The sequence below is a fragment of the Macadamia integrifolia genome, chromosome 1, assembly GCF_013358625.1.
Source record: "Macadamia integrifolia cultivar HAES 741 chromosome 1, SCU_Mint_v3, whole genome shotgun sequence".
Lineage (NCBI taxonomy): Eukaryota > Viridiplantae > Streptophyta > Magnoliopsida > Proteales > Proteaceae > Macadamia > Macadamia integrifolia.
Window position 1 is genome coordinate 26,615,449 of NC_056557.1, and position 18,018 is coordinate 26,633,466.

At 36.9% G+C, this 18,018-nt stretch overlaps 2 long non-coding RNA genes and 1 other non-coding gene across 3 annotated transcripts in view; all 3 read right to left on the bottom strand.

Moving 5' to 3' along the window:
* Positions 1 to 1,463: 1,463 nt before the first annotated feature.
* LOC122087227 lies at positions 1,464 to 1,570 on the bottom strand. Its single transcript, XR_006142713.1, has one exon. It is a non-coding gene; the product is annotated as a small nucleolar RNA R71 (small nucleolar RNA).
* A 2,164-nt stretch (positions 1,571 to 3,734) lies between these two features.
* LOC122077117 lies at positions 3,735 to 4,097 on the bottom strand. Its single transcript, XR_006139694.1, has 2 exons — positions 3,952 to 4,097; positions 3,735 to 3,860 (listed from the first exon to the last, which is right to left on the bottom strand). It is a non-coding gene; the product is annotated as an uncharacterized LOC122077117 (long non-coding RNA).
* Positions 4,098 to 7,414: 3,317 nt separating this feature from the next.
* Positions 7,415 to 18,018, bottom strand: part of LOC122078248 — a 38,002-nt gene continuing 27,398 nt past the window's right edge. The window contains exon 5 of the long non-coding RNA XR_006140027.1: positions 7,415 to 7,556. This is a non-coding gene — a long non-coding RNA (uncharacterized LOC122078248). The remainder of the gene's footprint in view (positions 7,557 to 18,018) is intronic.

The window sequence follows — 18,018 nt, forward strand, 5'->3', positions numbered from 1 at the left end:
TAGGATTTTAATTTTAGTTATTACATTATTGCTATCCCTTTCCTTAAGGTTCATGGCTAGTGTATGTGTTGGTTTTGCCCCTCCTAGCCATAGAACCATCATTTTATTATTTTTATTTTAATTGTCTCCCTTTCCCTAAAGCCAAGTAGAGTAACCCTTGTAAGAGTGAATCTCTGGTCAAGTAGGGAAGCTCATATTATGATGCATCCCTCGGGCTAAGTAGACAAACCTACTTGTGAGTCTCTCTCTAGCTTTATCCCCTTTATTTTACTTTACTGTTATTTCAATAAATTTTTTTCATTACTTTTTAATTGCATGGGGATTTTTAATTATTTATTTATTTAATTTTAATTGTATGGCTTGCGTATTTTAATTCTTAGATGACGAATGGTTAGGACGTTATTTTAGATACCTATGTTTAGGACGGTAATTAGAATTAGATCACAATCATTAATTGGATCACTTTCGTATTATTAAAAGAAGCAAAAAAAAAAAAAAAAATTAAATAAATAAGTGGCTGCTCTCCCTGTGTTCAACCCGTAGCTACACTGATCCGTACGCTTGCGGTTATATTTTAAAATCTCAAACAAGTTTTTGGTGCTGTTGCCGAGGAGACAGTTCTATGTTATTTTTTGCTTTCTTTTGGTAAATTGGAATGCTTTGTTTGCTTTGTTTTGTTTTTCCTTTTCTTTTATTGAATTCCTGGGAAGAAAAACTTGCAATAATAGTTGTATCGGTGGAGGTCGTCATGCCTCACAATATGATAAAGACAAGTTTCGCCCTGTAGCAGTACCTCAGGGATTGACCTGAGCAACCCCAGATCTCTGCCGGTAAGCTCCCAAAAAGCCAAAAAAAAAAAATTAAAAAAATCAAAAAAATAAAAAAAAATCATAAAAAAAAAAATCGTAAAAAAAAAAGTTTTGCTATCCATTCTTTTGTGCTTGTCTTACTCTAGTTGTGGGTAGTTTTTTGTTGCATGAGTGTTAGGTGGGTACGTAATACTAAGAATTAGTTAGAAAGAAGAGATCCAACAAGTAGTGACCCTATACGTTTGCTCTCTTTAAAATTTTTCAATATGAGAGACCAACATCAAAACCCTTCACCTAAATCTCTAAAAGATGGGTTCTATCTTGCTAGAACAGCCCAACCTTCCTGCATAGTTCTACCCCAAGCCCAAGGCAATAATTTTGAACTCAAATCTCAATACATCACTATATTGCCCCACTTCCATGAGCTGACTTCTGAGGATGCATACCTATTTCTAAGGGAATTTGAAGAGGTATGTATTCTAATTAAGATCTAACAGCTTTCTGATGATGTTGTTAAGCTTAGGATTATCACTTTTGTATTAAAAGACCAAGCTGAGAAGGGATTGTAAGGGTTACCCGCAAATTCCATAACCTCATTAGAATAATTCACAGTTATCTTCCTTAATAAGTTTTTTCCCAACTCACAAGACCAATAAGCTTAGAAATGATATCCTTCAGTTTAGGCAAAAGCCTAGTGAGTCATTTTCCAAACTTATGGAGAGATTCAAGGATCTACTCCAAGAATACCCTCACCATGGCCTAGGCTTATGGCATTTATGTCAAATAATTTATGAGGGTATTGATTACCCAACTAAACAAATGATTGAGTCTTTGTGCCCTGAGGGATTCAAATCCTTTATAGATAAAGGAAATGCATGGGAATTCTTACTTGACTTAGCTAACAAAACCCGTGAGTAGGAATCAACCCAAGAGAGTGAAAGAACCACAGGAGGAAAATGATATTTTGTGGATGGGATAGTAGCCAAGGAAGCACATTTAGATAGCATAATCAAGAGGATTGAGGCTATTGTTCCTAGAGAGCCATCATAAGTCAATTTGATTAAGATTTGTACTTGGTGCTAGTCTCCTAGACATGTCATAGAAGAATACCCCAGCACCTCTGGGGGCACTTCTAATGATAGTGTTAATGCCTTATACCAGAATAATCCATATAGTAACACCTATAATCCAGGATGGAGAAATCAGCCAAATTTCTCTTGGAATCAGGGCAACCAAACAAGGCCTTCTAATTTTCATAATCAAAGTCAATCTGGACCCCAAAGGCCTCCCTTTTCCTAACAATCTTTTTCCAAAAATACTTTTCTTAGGTCAAATGTAAGACCTCAGGCTAGTTTTCCTAGGGCCCCTTTCCAATCATCTTACCAGCAACCCCTTGGGTTTACCAACACTGGAGAGGCAAGTAGAATAAGTGACTTGAAAAAAAAATATGGCCCTCCTCATGACAAGCCATCAAAATCTTATGAGAGAACTCACCCAAGTTGTCTCAATTTTGTATGAGAGGGAGAAAAGAACATTTCTCAGTCAACCAGAGCCTAACCCTAGGCATCATCCTGTTAGTTCACAAGCACCAACTAATGCATCATTGAATGTAGTACAAGGTCAGACCGAACAAGGGCCCTTCAACCAATGTCATGCTATTTATGCCCTTTGGAATGGTAGAGAGTACCAACAAAGTGTTCCTAAATCTTTCACATCTAGTACTCCTATTAACTCTCGTTTTGTTGAGGACACAAGTGCGACTCTTGTTTTAGGTTCGTCTGATGAACCTAAAGCAAATAAAGATGATTTGGTTGAGGAAACCAAACATGATTCTTCTAAAAAAGAGAAAATTCCTAACAGTCCGTATGGTCCCCTAGTCTCCTTTCCTAATCGCTTGGTAAACAAAAAGAAGACTGGTTCCATGGACAACTTTTTAGAAGTCTTCAAAAAGGTAGAAGTGAACATCCCTCTTTTGGATGCCATATCCCAGATGGTGTCAACCGATCGGGCTGATCGGTTTCGATCGGGCTTAATCGAACTTGAAGACTTTCAAAGGTTACACCGTATCCTCTCATTTAACTAATCGGGCTTAGTTAGTGAGGGCATGATACCCGATTTTGATCGGGCTTAATCGGGCTTGAAGACTTTCAAAGGTTACACCGTGTCTGTCCATTTAACTAATCGGGCTTAGGTAGTGAGGGCATGATACGCTTTATATTCGGTCGGTCGGTCTCGGGCTATAATCGGGCTACTAAAATCAAACCTTAATCGGGCTTTAGTCGAGCCTTAACCGGGCTACAGACATGTTTAATGTTAAACGAGCTTTAACTGATTTTTAAATGGGCCCTCTTTAAAATGTGCTCTTATATTCCAGTCCACTCATGCTAGTCCAAAAAAATGACAAGAAATCAAGAGACTCAAGACCAACCATTTCAATTTTTTTTTAGCTACTTCACTTTAACCGAACGAGAAATCAAATATTTGTAAAACCTTTTAACGGTTTGACATATACTAACCGAGCTTGTTGATTACAAATTCATTTACTATCATTCAAATATATTCATCTATCTATAATTAAAATATTCTCTTAATTGCCCTTCTCCATGAATACTTGTTCTAACAGTTAAATGATGTCAATGGAAATTCAACAAAGACACCAAAATTCTGATCCATCATGATCATGCAAACATCTCTACAATAAAAATATTTAAAAACATCACAAAAAATCCAAAGCATTGATCCAACATCCTCATAATTAAAATATTTAGAAACATCATAAAAAATCCTAAATCCTTATCCAAGCATCCCACAATTCAAATATTTAGAATCATAAAAAGTCCTAAATCCTTATCCACGCATCCCAAAAATAAAATATTTAGAATCATAAAAAGTCCTAAATCCTTATCCAAGCATCCCACAATTAAAATATTTAGAAATATCACAAAAAATCTTAAATTCGTATCCAAACATCCCCAAAGTTAAATATTTTGATACATGACCCAAAAATATTCTGATTTCATCCAACTTGGAGTGCTTCAACATCAATCCCACCTAATAGAAAATAGATAAAGCATAAACATTAGTAAATGTATAGATAAAAGATAGCGAATATGTCATAATCAAAGAACAAGAATGATATTACCTGTGGAATTTCACCTAACAGACTAAACATTAGCTGCAGTAGAGGCATTAGAAGATCTTTGTATAAGTTCTGCTATAATATTAGTATCACCACTCACATCTAAAGACAACACATCCCTCTAAGCATTAGCCAAATCACTGGCAGCATCAACCAGTTCAGCTTTAAAAGTGTACAAAATGAACAAGAGGACATGTAAGATATTAAGGTTATGACAAAAAAATGCGATGAAGCAACATTTGTTTAATGTACAAAAAATGTACATTTAAATTTTTAGAAATTACCTCTAAAGTCTACTCCGAACATCCAATCTAGAAGGCAAATCAACGCTTCAGCATTTGTAGGCAATAGCTTACTTCTGTATTTGTCAATAACTCTACCTCCAGCACTAAAAGTGGATTCAGAAGCAACAGTTGATACCGGAATAGTCAACACATCCCGTGCCATTCGAGAAAGATCACGATACTTTGCTCCTTGTGACTTCCAAAAGGCCAATACATCATAATGCTTGATCGGATCTTTAATCCTTGGCTCTTCTTAATATAAATCTAATTCGGATTTATCTTGTATTACATTAGTAGTGGAACTCTCATACATGGATAGCTCCTACAAAACAAAACAATCAAAATGAATAATGTAATATATTGAATTAAATTATATGTTTTAAACAACCAAAAGAATAAAAAAAAAATAGAAAAAACATAATGATTTATACCTCCCAATCTAAAACATCTCCCACTGAATTGTCCTCAATAGCATGTGACTGTAATCCCCTCTCTTCCTCAGTTATCTCCATGCACCGGTACTCTTCAAAGAGTCGTGCTAAGGTCGATTTCACAAGGTTAAACCTTTCCATTACTGTTGATTCCAAACTGTATATCTTATCAAAAGCATACCTAATAAAGATTAGCTTGTAACGAGGATCAAATACAACAGCAATAGCCAAAATGATGCTATATAAGTCCCAATACCTGTCTAACTTCTTTTTTATTTCTTGTGCCATCTTCTTCACATAGTCTTCTCCCTGATTTATCGTTTTCAACAAAGACAAATGTATCTTCCATACATTATGAAAATACAAATTTGTTGTTGGGTACTTTGATTCAGACAATAATTCAGTAATGTCATTAAAAGGCTTCAAAAAAGAACATAAGTGTTCAATCTTTTTCCAATCCTCATTGCTTGGACACACTTTAAAGTTTTTATCTACCAACTTTAGTTGTTGAAACGTAGTCTGATAGATGATGGCAAAATCAAGCATGTGATAAGTCGAGTTCCACATTGTGGAAACATCTCCATGCAACCCTTTCTAAATTGGTATATCCAATTGTTTGCAGCATTCAAGAAACTTTACTTTCCTTACTTGAGATGCCTTCACATATGCTACACTCGATCGAACAAAATGTACATATTCATCAATGCACTTCAAACCATCTTGTACAATTAGGTTCAATATATGAGCATAACACCTGTTGTGAAAAAACTCACCACTACACAACAATGTCTTCTTTAATGCCAAATTTTTTTTCAAGTGCTTAATAAAACAAATGTTAGCACCGGCATTATCTAATGTAATAGAGAACAATTTCTTTTCAATGCCCCAATCCAATAATATATTTGAAGCAATTTCACATATATTAGCTCCTGTGTGTGGGGGTGGTATGATCAAAATTTCAGTAATTTTTTATGTAGTACCCATTCTGTGTCAATATAATGACAAGTGAGAGAAATATAGGAGTCAGTGGTTACAGAGGTCCACAAATCAGTAGTCAATGACATTCTACCATAGAAGGAACTCAAAAAATCCGTAATCCTTTTGCTTTCTCTAGTATGCAACCTCAAGATATCAACCATTTGGGTATTCCTACTAATAGGACTGAATTGTGGGTAAAGATAAGAAATCAAAGCCCTAAACTCTCCATACTTAACGAATACCAAGGGCAACTTGTGTCTGATAATGAGTGTGGTAATCATATCTCGTACTACATCTGCATCAATCCTCTTAGTTTTTAGTGCTATATTTCCATCACCTCCACCCAATAACATTTGAGCAACATCCTTATTTTTACGTTTGAGGCAACACTTAAGATGTCTCCTCAAACAGCCAGTGCTATTGATAGATGAGTTAGCCAGATATATATTCTCACAAGCCTTGCATTTTGCTTTCTGTCTTCCATCAAGATTTTTCTCTATAGGGATATTAATAAACTCTTTCCAAACTATGGAAGTTTTTCTCCTATTTCTTGGTAAAGTACTAACTGTATCAAATGAAACAACTGGTCCAATATTATGATGAGATGCAGTTCTTGAATTAGACGGACTACAACCATTCCCTCTATTTACTTTATTAATAGACATCTGAACTTCTTGATCTTTTTGATTTGACATTATGCAATTCAAATGAATAAAACAACAATAGATTGCAAAATAATAAATAAAAAATGAATCTTCCTCAAAATAAAACAATATTGTTCAAATTCACGTTAATAAGACTTGACATTTATTCAGTAAAAATTAAATCAATAATGAAGGTTTGTAAGAGTTTAACATTTGCTTGATGATCTGTAACAAATATAATAAGCAAGCATTCCACACTGAAAGAAAATTGGAATCCATGGTCAAACAAGAATATTAGTTACTTAAAAGGAAAAAAATAAATAATTAAATAAAAGAACAAACATTGCTTGCATTTTAGTACAAACATTGCTTACATTTTAGTGTTCATCAGTTGAATCTAGTACTCTACCTTCAGCATTAGTTACTGCTTTGCATAATCAACAAGGCTACTTTAGTTATTTGTAAAGAAAATTATAGGAAAAAAAGGAAAAGGAATAAATCTCTAATAAGTGGAGTGAGGTTAGGGTTTTGGGTAGAGAACTGTTGATATTGTCATGGGTTGGGTGTTTATAGGTGTTTTTGGGTACAATAAATCATGAGCTTTTCCTGTTACCATCATCCTTGATGTTCAAGAAAACAGCAAAGAGATCCTCCAGGAACACAGCCCCAACAAGCATGAAGTTGGGAAAAGAAATGAAACAAGAAGTTTTTGAAAGATTCTCATCACATGATTGAGAAATGAAGTTTTTAAAAGATTTGATCGATTCGATTCCTCTTTTTTTGAACTCTGATAAAGTGACCAAATTGTCGAGACATTCTATATATATTGTGTTACCAACTAGAAAGATACAATTCAGCCATCATGTTTTAAATACCGAACTTTTAATTTGGATCATGATTATTCCTTTATAGCATTTTAAATCGTGGCAAATAAATGGTATAATTATGGTTTGTTAAACCAAAAAACCTATCCCCCTGATTTAATATTAAACCATCAAAAAAAAAAATTTTTTTAAAGATTTACATCAAAATGTCAAATTGATGAGCTGCATTCCAAGCACTAGAGATTGGAATAAAACAGAAGTATATCCAAACATAAATTAGAAGAGCAATAGCAAAAACAAGCAACAACAACAATAATAATAGTAGATAATAAATAGAAGAAAGTACTAAATACTAACCCAACCATATCTACCAGTTGGATCAATCTCAACGAAAGTTGAATCATCGTCAGGTTCAAGTTTGGATGAGGAATCTCTCGGCATTTTCGTCTTTATAAAAAAGAAAAAAAAAGTTAAAAATATCTCTCCTCAACGAATTCCCAAATAGAATTACCCTAATTTCATATCAGGTACTCCAATCAAATCAAGAACAACCCAAACAAGGAAAGCAGGCGAGGATTTGCACATATCATTGTCGGTTTTATACATATACAAAAACAACAAAATCAAGGAACAGACTGATGAAATGGAAAATCCAAGTAAGAACATACCTAGAAAGGCAGCACTAACCAAGTTGCACTTTTCTCCTTGCAGACAATGAAGAAATGCTTGGCAACAATGGAGAAACACAGCCGATGCATTGCCGGCACAATAACAGTCGGCCAAATAGATACGAAGAGTGCTTGGCGAGTGGCGACAATGGTGAAACACAGCCGCCAACAACAGTCGGCCAAATAGAAATGAAGAGTGCTTGGCCTTGGCGACTGGCGAGTCAAAAACAATGGAGAAACACAGTGGTGGGCCGCAGCATAGTGTGAAACGAAGAGGAAGGTCGAAGAAGGAGGCCGAAGGGTAGTCCGTAGTCGGTTAGGGTTTTTGCCTCTTTGGTTTCTTTCTTTACTTTTTATTTTTAACTCTTTCATTTGGTGGTAAAATAGGCATTTTACAGTCATTAAAGGGTTGGGCCAGGTCGGTGCACAATAGACCGATCTTGGTTGGGTGTTATTCAGTCGGTCTCGGTCAGGCGCCCGACGGTCCAAGTAGCAGGACTAAGACCGATCGTTTATAAATGGGACTGGCTCAAGCCCGACACGTTTAATAAATGAGTCGGGCCAGGCCAATCTATAAATGGTCAGTTCTGATCGATTTAGTCGAGTCGGGCCATGAATTGACACCCTTATCCCAGATCCCAACCTATGCAAAGATCCTGAAAGATTTGTGTATCCATAAACGTATAGTAATGTGCTCAAAAATGCATTCTTGGCAAGTAACATTAGTTCCATAATTACTCAGCCTATAGTTGTCAAGTATAAAGATATAGGGAGCCCTACCATAGCTTATTTCATAGGCAACACCTACATTGAGCATGCCTTACTTAACCTTGGTGCAAATGTGAATCTTTTGCCTTACTATATGTATAAGCAACTAGGATTGGGAGAATTGAAAGCCACTGGAACTACTCTTCAGTTGGCCAATAGGTTTATTAAGATTCCTAAAAGGATGGTTGATGATGTCTTACATAAGGTAGGGGAACTTTTATTCCCTATTGATTTCATTGTTTGACACCCAACTAGTTACCAGCGTTTGGGACTAGATCCCAATCATTCTTGGTAGACCATTCATTATCACCAGTAATGCCATAATCAATTGTAGGAACGGTACCATGAAACTTTCTTTTGGCAACACTTCTGTAGATTTTAATATCTTTAGGTTGGGTAAGTAACCAAATCCCTATGAGGAGGAAGTTCATATGCTCCAAGAAATTCCAAATTCCATTAAAACTTATTTTGATATTGATTTTGATTCTGAATTTTAAGAGTGTATGGAACAATTGGGTGAATTTGATGAGGGAATTATGTCTGAGGTTTGGAGTCTCCAACCATCTGTAGAGCCCATTGGACCCTTATCTACCTTAATGCCTAAGCCTTCCATTGTTGAACCCCCTAAGTTTGAGTTGAAGGAGTTGGCCTCCAATCTTAAGTATGCTTTCTTAGGTAAGGATCACACTCTTCCAGTCATCATTGCTTCTGATTTGACTTCAAGTCAGGAGGAGTTGATTAAGCTACTAAAGGAAAATAAGGAAGTCATTCAAAAATAAAATCTAAAGTGGATGGATAATGGGATCATTTATCCTATTTTTGACAGTGGCAAGTATTTTTGCAATAGATCATTTGAGGCCCTCATGAAGAAATATGGGATCACCCATAAGCTGGCTATATCCTATCATCCTCAAACTAGTGGCCAAGTTGAAGTATCCAATAGGCAGATTAAGCAAATTTTGGCAAAAGACTATCAACCCTAATCGCAAGGATTGGTCTCTTAGACCTGTGGATGCCTTGTTGTCTCACAGAACTTCATTCAAGACTGATCTTAGACAATCTCCTCACCACCTTGAGTATAGGAAGGCATTCCATCTTTCAATTGAGTTAGAGCATAGATCCTTTTAAAGAAGCTGAATTTTGATATGCCTACTGCTAATACTCATATCGGACTCCAACTAGCTAAGTTGGAGGAGCTTCGCAATGATGCCTATGACAATACTAAGATTTGTAAGGTAAAAACCAAGGTTTTTCATGATAGACATATCCTTAGGAAGTCTTTCACACCTGGTGATAAGGTTTTGCTATACAATTCTAGGTTGCATATTTTTCCAGGTAAGTTGAGATCCCGTTGGGATGGTCCTTATATTGTGTAGACTGTTTTTTCTCACGGTGCTGTTGAGGTGTTGAACCCTAGCACATGTGTAATTTTCAAAGTCAATGGTCCACAGTTGAAGCCCTTCATTGAGTTGTCATCTTCTGCTCTAAAAGAGGTCATAGATCTCCATGAACCTCTTTACATAAATGACAACTTTTAAACCAGGTATCAACCCCTTGCATTGTCTTCACTTTTAATTTTTTCTATGCATTGAGGACATTGCATGACTTAAGTGTGGGGGAGAGAAAACAGTGTTTCTTTTTGTTTTTGCTTTTTCCCATTTCTTTCTTTCTTTCTTTCTTTCTTTTTTTTTTTTTTTTTTTTTTTTGAGCTTGCTAAGGATGAAATCCTACTTTGGCTTTTGGATAATGACTATACCATTCGGTTGCTTGATGTATGAAAGTAATAATTTTAATTAAGGTACCCATCTTAAACACATAAAAACCTTGTTGATAAAAAAGAAACAAACTTGTGTCTTGAGATGAGACTCTCTTTTGAAAAATAATAAACCCTTGTTTTACGGTGTTGGACCATATGTAAGTCTGTGAGTTCCTTGTACTCTTGATTTGGAGTTGAGACCTTTTTAGATTGGCATGAGTTGAAAAATACATAATTTTAAATGAAGTGTGGAAAGAAAGAGTATGAGTTGATTTCCTTAGAACTAGAGAGGGCATTGCGCCTCAGGAAGCATGATGTCTTGATAGAAACTCTGAGGGAAGAAATTTCTGAAAGAACTCTGGCATCACTATCTATGTGTGCATATACAAAAAGTGAAGCTACATAGTAACTTGGGTGTCTAGCCATGTCATTCAGGCCAACAGTAGTGGAGTAGGATAGAGTTTATTTAAAAAAAAAACACACACACACAATAGGAAAGTATGTGCAAATGTCATCAATGCCTTGGTAACATGTTTGATCGAAAACACTCTAACGCCTTAGTCCTTGGTTTCTTTTTACTTCACAAGTGGTTTTGTCTTAAGATAAGGATGTTTTGGAAAAGACAAGGTGAGTTCCAAATTAAGAAATATGCTTGTGCCTAAAATTGATATGAGTTAATAAAAATTCAAGTGTGGGGGTCCCTAGACCAAGTGTAAAAGAAATTATCTTTGCTCCGGATACGATATGACCCTTACCTTTAGCCAAGGTTAGGATTTGTTTATTTTTTTTCTCTGAATTTTGGGTGTATATTCACTGTAAACACCGATGAGACATAACTCGTCCACTAGGGGTGACCTAGGGGTTTAAAGGCTTGTTGCACATGATAAGTGCAACTATGATTCCTACGAAAGTGGTTAGGTTTTTTGTTGTTTACTTTTTGCTCTTTTTCTTTTGCTCGAGAACTCGTAAAGTTTAAGTGTGGGGGAATTCTGATGAGCACATTCATGTGTAAAATCTAGGGTATAAAAGCATGCATTTTACATATTTAGAATGGAGCTGCCTTGGGTTTTACTCTCCTTTTGCAGGTCATGTATTTTAAAGGCCTTAAGGACTATTGGGCACCTTATATCCAATTTTACACATAAAGAGGTCTAGTTTCTTTTTATGGCTGCGAAGAGGATGAAATTCTGAGTAAGATGGACATGTTGCATTAAAAGTACACATTCGTTTGGACAACCGTACACGCAATTATTCTTTTCAGACTAGAACTGAACCGAGATGCAAAACCAGCCGTATGCAATTGTTCTAGGGGTATAAGGAATATTCTAAGATGCCAACAAGGATGGAGGGACAATGCATTTTCTCTCACCCCTTGTGTGATGTACACTCTTTGTCCTATCTTGTAGGAGATTTTGTTGAAGATTCGTTCCACTCACTTAAAGACAAGGGGCACAGACGAAATTTCCTCATAAATTAGAATATTGTCCAAATATTTCAAGCAAATAATAGAAAATCGTCCAAGGTTGTGCGCAAGTTTGAAAAAGAGAAAAAAGGAAAAAAATATATGAAAAAAGGAAAGAAATCATTGAAGACCTCTTCTTTCCTACTTTCTCTCCTTTTCTCTCCATTCTCCCCCTTCCACCTCATCAAACGTCCAAGAGGATCTCCTTTGGGCGTCCTCCTCTACTCCCTCCCCATTCTCTATATAGAAAAAATCGTCCCTCTCTTGCTCTCTTTTTCTCTAATTTTTAGTTGTGCTCTCTTTCTGCTTCTAGTTCTAGTTGTTCTAGTTCTTATTAGTTTTTCTTCCTTTAAACACTTTTGTAATTGGTTTTATTTCATTAATGCAATGTCCTGTATTTTTATAGTTTATGTTATTCAAGTTATTCAAAGGTGTAATAATTTTAATTTCTAGTTCTAGGCTTAGTTTTAGTTGACAAGAACAAGTTGTGGATCATCTCTTCCATGTTCAGTTTTTCTCTTCTAGATTTGTTTTCACCAAGCCTAGCAATTTCAGATTTGGTCCATTTCAGATCTGGTTTTTTGGCTGGTAGTGTTTCAAATCTCAACCAAGTTTTCAAGTTCAAGGATTGAAGTTTAGGTAAGTAGGCTTCTACATAAGTCTTCCCACCCCCCTCTCATTCCCTCTTATGGCTACCCATTCATTCTTAATTTAAGCTTTTATTTTCAGTTTTTACTTTGATGGTTTCCCTTTCCTCCAAGGTCTTTGGCTAGATGCATGTGTTGGTTTTTCCCCTCTATAGCCATGGAACCATCCTTTTACTTTCGTTATTTATATTGCATCCCTTCCCCTAAAGCCAAGTAGAAAGCCCTTGTAAAAGTACTCTCTGGTCAAGTAGGGAAGCTCATATTATTTATGGTGCATCCTTCGGGCTAAGTAGAGATACCTACTTATGTGCCTCTCTCTAGCTTTATTCCCCTTTTATTTTATTTCAGCCATTTCCTTTTCTTTTTATTTTATTGCTTTTATTTTATTTGCTTTGAGTATTTCAATTCCTAGATGATGAATGGTTAAGGTTAGATGTGAATGGTTAGGTCGTTCAATTTTTATTGCAATTTCAATTCCAATTTCCCTAGATGTGTTGGTTAGGACGCTTTTAGATGCATTTGTATTAGGACGGTAGTTAGAAGTAGATCTCCATAATCAATCGTTACACTTTCCAATTACTAAAAGAAGCTAAAAATAAAGTGGTTGCCCTCCTTGTGTTCCACTTGTTAGCTACACTGATCCGTACGCTTGCGGTTACTTTTAAATCTCAAACACTCCCCTTCCCCCTTTCTTTATGCGATTTCTCACTCTCAGGTTAGATTTGTCCAATATCTAATTGTGTGATCCCTTCCTTCCCCCTGCTTTTCGGATTTCCCATTTCTTCCCTAAGGCCTACCCCATCAACTTGGTATCAAAGCCGAATGATCCCTTTCTCTACTAAAACACAATTCCCTTCACCTCCCACAATGTCCCCAGTAACTCCCTTTCTCTCCCTATTCCCTTTCCCATTCCCTAAACCCTACCCTATTCCCTCATTTGATTCCCAAAAAAAAAAAGAGAGAAGCAAAGATGGCTAATGGATCTAGACCTTTTATTGGATATCTGTCAACAAATCCAATGGATAATAAAGAGGCTCAACGACATTGCACACTCTACCTTCAACTATGTGATCTTAGCCATTGAACAACAGGTAGACGAACCAGAAGATGAATCACCAATGGTAGAAGATGAGATGGCACCGTTGGAAGTTGAAGATCAACTTGTGAAAAAATTTAAATCAGTGATCTTCTCAATTAACCAATCGATTTTATTTTTCTGAGTCACTACTTCACCTATAAACTTCTCATCATGGATTTCATAGCATTCCATCATGGTTTTGATGGTGACTTCATACAGGCAAAGATGGATATTGATCGATTGGTATTGATTCTCCTATTCTGCAAAACTCCTGGACGAGTTTTTCTCAACATCGAGGGAATTGATGTAGATAAGTCACTTAATGGGCTTATTTTATTGCAAATATGGGTTAGGTTGCATATGTGTTGGGCCTTTGATCCCATGAATTTTCTTTGTAATGAGCCACTTTAATGGCCCTAAAATATGGGTAGAAAATAAGAAAATGGGATTTAATTCATTAGTTTAGTTACAGTCTTGTTATGAGTCTATTTAGTTCCCTAGTCAGTTTAGGTTTCCCTATTAGTGAATGAATAGTTAATTAGTCCTACTCCATGTTGGAGTTCTAGTCCTAGTCCTAGTCCTATTTGGAGTCCAACTCCTATTAGGTATTGTTTAGTCCTACTTGGAGACTAGCCCTAGTTAGGTTATGATTGCTAGTCTGCCTCTTTATATAGAGGAGCTTATGTACTCTAACTGGACAGATTTGAAGAATGATGAATTAAGTTAATGTTTGAGAGCCTTAGGGCTATATGTGACTCCCCCTCCCCCTTTCTTTATGCGATTTTGCCCTCCTTGGTTGGATTTTTCCAATATCTGATTGTATAATCCATTCCTTCCCCTTGCTATTTTGATTTCCCCTCTCTTCCCTAAGGCTTACGCCATCAGGCCTACTGGTCTTCTGTAGAAAGATGATGTTAGAATATTGAGAGAGCACACTTATCTTTGGTTGTTGAGCTTTGAAGAGATCTTCAAACTACGAACTCTTAGGAATCTTATAACAAAATATATTAGCAAAATAGACAGGCTGAGTTGATTCACTTGACACTCTCCTTAAGACCATAGACACCCCCAATGGTGCAACCGGGTGAGTTACGTATCGGCCTCCAAGATGAAACAACCAATGGCATCCCTAGTAGTTGTGCACTCAACTGCTAGACCCCTTCGAATACTTCAACGTTGTGCTCAAAGTAAAGTGTATAATGCTATACAGATTAACACCATTTCTGTTCCTAATAGTGTAAAACATGCTATATAGATTAACCTATTGTTCACTATTGATGTGGTTGAAGAGGGAATTCATGTGCTAGATTTCTCCTCTATAATACGCTTTGACTTGCCAAAGACAATCCGTAGTTATGTTCAATCATGAGGACGAGCTCGCGATTGATTTACTAATGTTTATACTCTTTACGAAGAATCCTTCTTACATGACTGTTGGCGGTGTGATCTTTCCAGTGCCTCGCATGCTTCCACACTATTATGGCTCAATGGTGTTAGGAGTAGTAGATCTCTCCCTCACCATTTCTTCTTCTTCTTGGTGTTTGGTTTTATGGTTTACAGTAATCGTAAAGTTTCTCATTGTGGTATGTAGACACTGAATTTTGACACCTTGGGAGAACCTCTCAGCGATGATGATCAAGAGCCGGCTGACTAAAGACACAATCAAATGGCAAAGTTTACAAACTTTCTCCAAATGATATGAAGCCCTCATAATATCCCTATTTATCCATTTTAGGTCATCACCTAAAATTTCGTCTAAATCCGGTGACATTTGGTTAACCCTTGATATAAAATGACCATTTTACCCTTGGAATATTTCTCAGTAACCAGACCCCTTAATTTTGGGCAAGACCCTTGAGATGACCTCATTTGGATGTTTTAAACATGTGTGCAAAGTTTTTTTCAAATCCGATGTTATTTAGGCCTCAATCGGCATGAAGCACCAATTATGGATTTTCCTAGATTTCTGTGCCATTTTTATAAATAATCTGAAGGTTATCACCGTATTGATGGAAGGTTCTCAGAGAAAGCTCTCATTCCCCTCTTTCAAATGAAACTCTCAGAGTTTTCAAACCCAATTCTTATAACTTTTTAAAACTCCTGAAATACCCCTTGTTGACAAGTTTTGCCATTTGGAGCATCATTCTTTGAGTTGTGATTTTGTTGCCCCAGCAACGAATTCTGGACAATCAGACTTGCACAAACTGAGCCAAGACTCTCCCATGCATCAAGGGTAATTTTCTGAATTATATTTATATTTCCTTCCTCATCATTTTCTTCGTGTACTTCCTCCCCATCTTTGGTCATATCCAAATCTTCACCCCAATTCGCATCAGCGGTATCATCGGGAGTACCCACATTGCCCAATCCCCCCTCAAAAATGCCTTTCTTAACTCTCAACAATGGCCAATCTCCACCACAAAGAATAGGGGAAGGGGGAATCAGAAGGGATGGAACTTTCCCCTCTGGCAAAGTGGGAACATTGTCCCCCAGAACAGCAGCTGTAACATAAGCGAGAGGCAAATGGCCAGCACTCTCCAAGATCTTGACATGCTCCCTGATATCACCCAGATAAAAGGCATTGTGGAATTGACCCATCACATCGTTCTTGATTTCAGCAATCCTAAGCATTTTAGACAGCTTATCCAAATTCCCTGTTATAAGATACAGGAATGATAGCCTCTCAAAGTTCTTTGTCCTCCGGTAAGCATATTCAATTATGCTGGCATTACCCTGATGAAGTGCGTCAACCCCCAACCTATACCAATGATCTTTCTCATCAATTTCTTTGGCGGAAGCAACAACAATCTGGATAATTCCACTCTCAAGTGCCAGATATGCGCGGAACGTGCGTGGCAGTGCAGCCATGCAAGCATCCATGTGCAGGGCATCCGTGCCTGCGGCCATCCGTGTGGTAATGCAGCCAACCATGTGCACGGTAACATGCAGACTTATGCACAGAACGTGCGCGGCAATGCAGCCATGCATGCACCCATGTGCACGGCACTGCAACCGTGCCTGCGGCCATCCATGTGGTAGTGCAGCCATGCCTGCGGCTATATGCATGACAGCGCAACCATGCCGCGCACCCATGCATTGCTGACCATATTTGTTTAATTTTGTTTTTTATTTTCTACATCTCACCGACCACCCACATTTTTTATTTTCTATATCTTACTAACCACCCACCAAATGACACAGGACCATCTAGAAAAATAAGGATATGCATTCTAAAGCCTACGTCCTAGACCCAAACTAGGACTCTTAAATCCTAAGTAAACTACGACTAACTTTAACAACATGGTCACCCTAACATATATAAAAGAACAACATGGTCTATACCTTACCTATACAAAAGAAATAAAGGACCAAATAGACCCTATCTGGGACTCTTAAAGCCTAAGTAAACTATAACTAACTGTAGGTCTTTAAAAACTAAAATAGGACTCTAAAAAAGATATCGATTGGGAATATTAGAACAGAATAAAAGACTAAAAATAATGAAAAAGCTATGTTGCTGTTTACTCTTACGAGTGTGCTTTGTGTGTGATCAAAGTGATGGACAGGTGTTTGATCTGGTAACTCTTTGTGGCGTGAAGTCCAAGAGGTCTCCTCAAGTGTTCTTCTTTTCAAGGTGGCTATTCAAGGAATCTATCCCTGCTCATCAAACTAGGTGTTTACATCTCAGTTCTGCCTCAGAAATTCTTCTAAGAGTCTCAATCGGTTACTTGATCTCTGTACCACCTGCAGCCTTCAGATTAGGCTGAAACTTTGGTCGAGTCTTCCTTCCTAATAGAGTGAAACTTAATCCAAACATGGGCTGGATCTGGCCAGTCAGTTGTAAATTATTACAAATCACCATAAATTTGTCTTCTAGTGCCTATATTGTCCAGAACTAAAACCGATTGGTTTAATTCAGTTCCTACTGACCGTGTGGCCTATGATTCATGGTTCTCAGTTGTCCTAGACCTATTTGAGTTATTTATCAGTTTCTGCTATTCATACTTCATCTGCTTTGAAGGTTCTTACTGTTGAGGTCGATAGGCCCTGTGTCACCCAATTGTCTGATCTGATTTCTGTTATGCAGTTGAGCTAGTTATGGTTGTTCGTTGATTAAAAGTTCCTGCAGTTGAGACTTGGTTATACTCCCTATCCTGTCTTACATTACCATGATTATTTAAATCATTTAATCTACTGAGTTTATGTCATGAACAAAGGAGATGGAACATAAAAATCAGTGCAAAGTAAATCATAATATTCAACAATCACACATTGGCTTCCACCTTAATCTAAAAATGAAAGGGTTGAAATTCATAACGTTTTTAAGCGTATCTGTAATATGTCGACATGTATAATATTAGGTAATTAGGTAAATATATCATAGAATATTTACAGACTGGATATTCGCAGATGTTCTGTACTATCAACCAACAGAACATCACAGCAGCAGCAAACATGCAAACAGTTGTCTAAAACGTAACTTGACCGATCAAAACTACCCAGGTTGCAACTTCCCAATGAAACCAATGT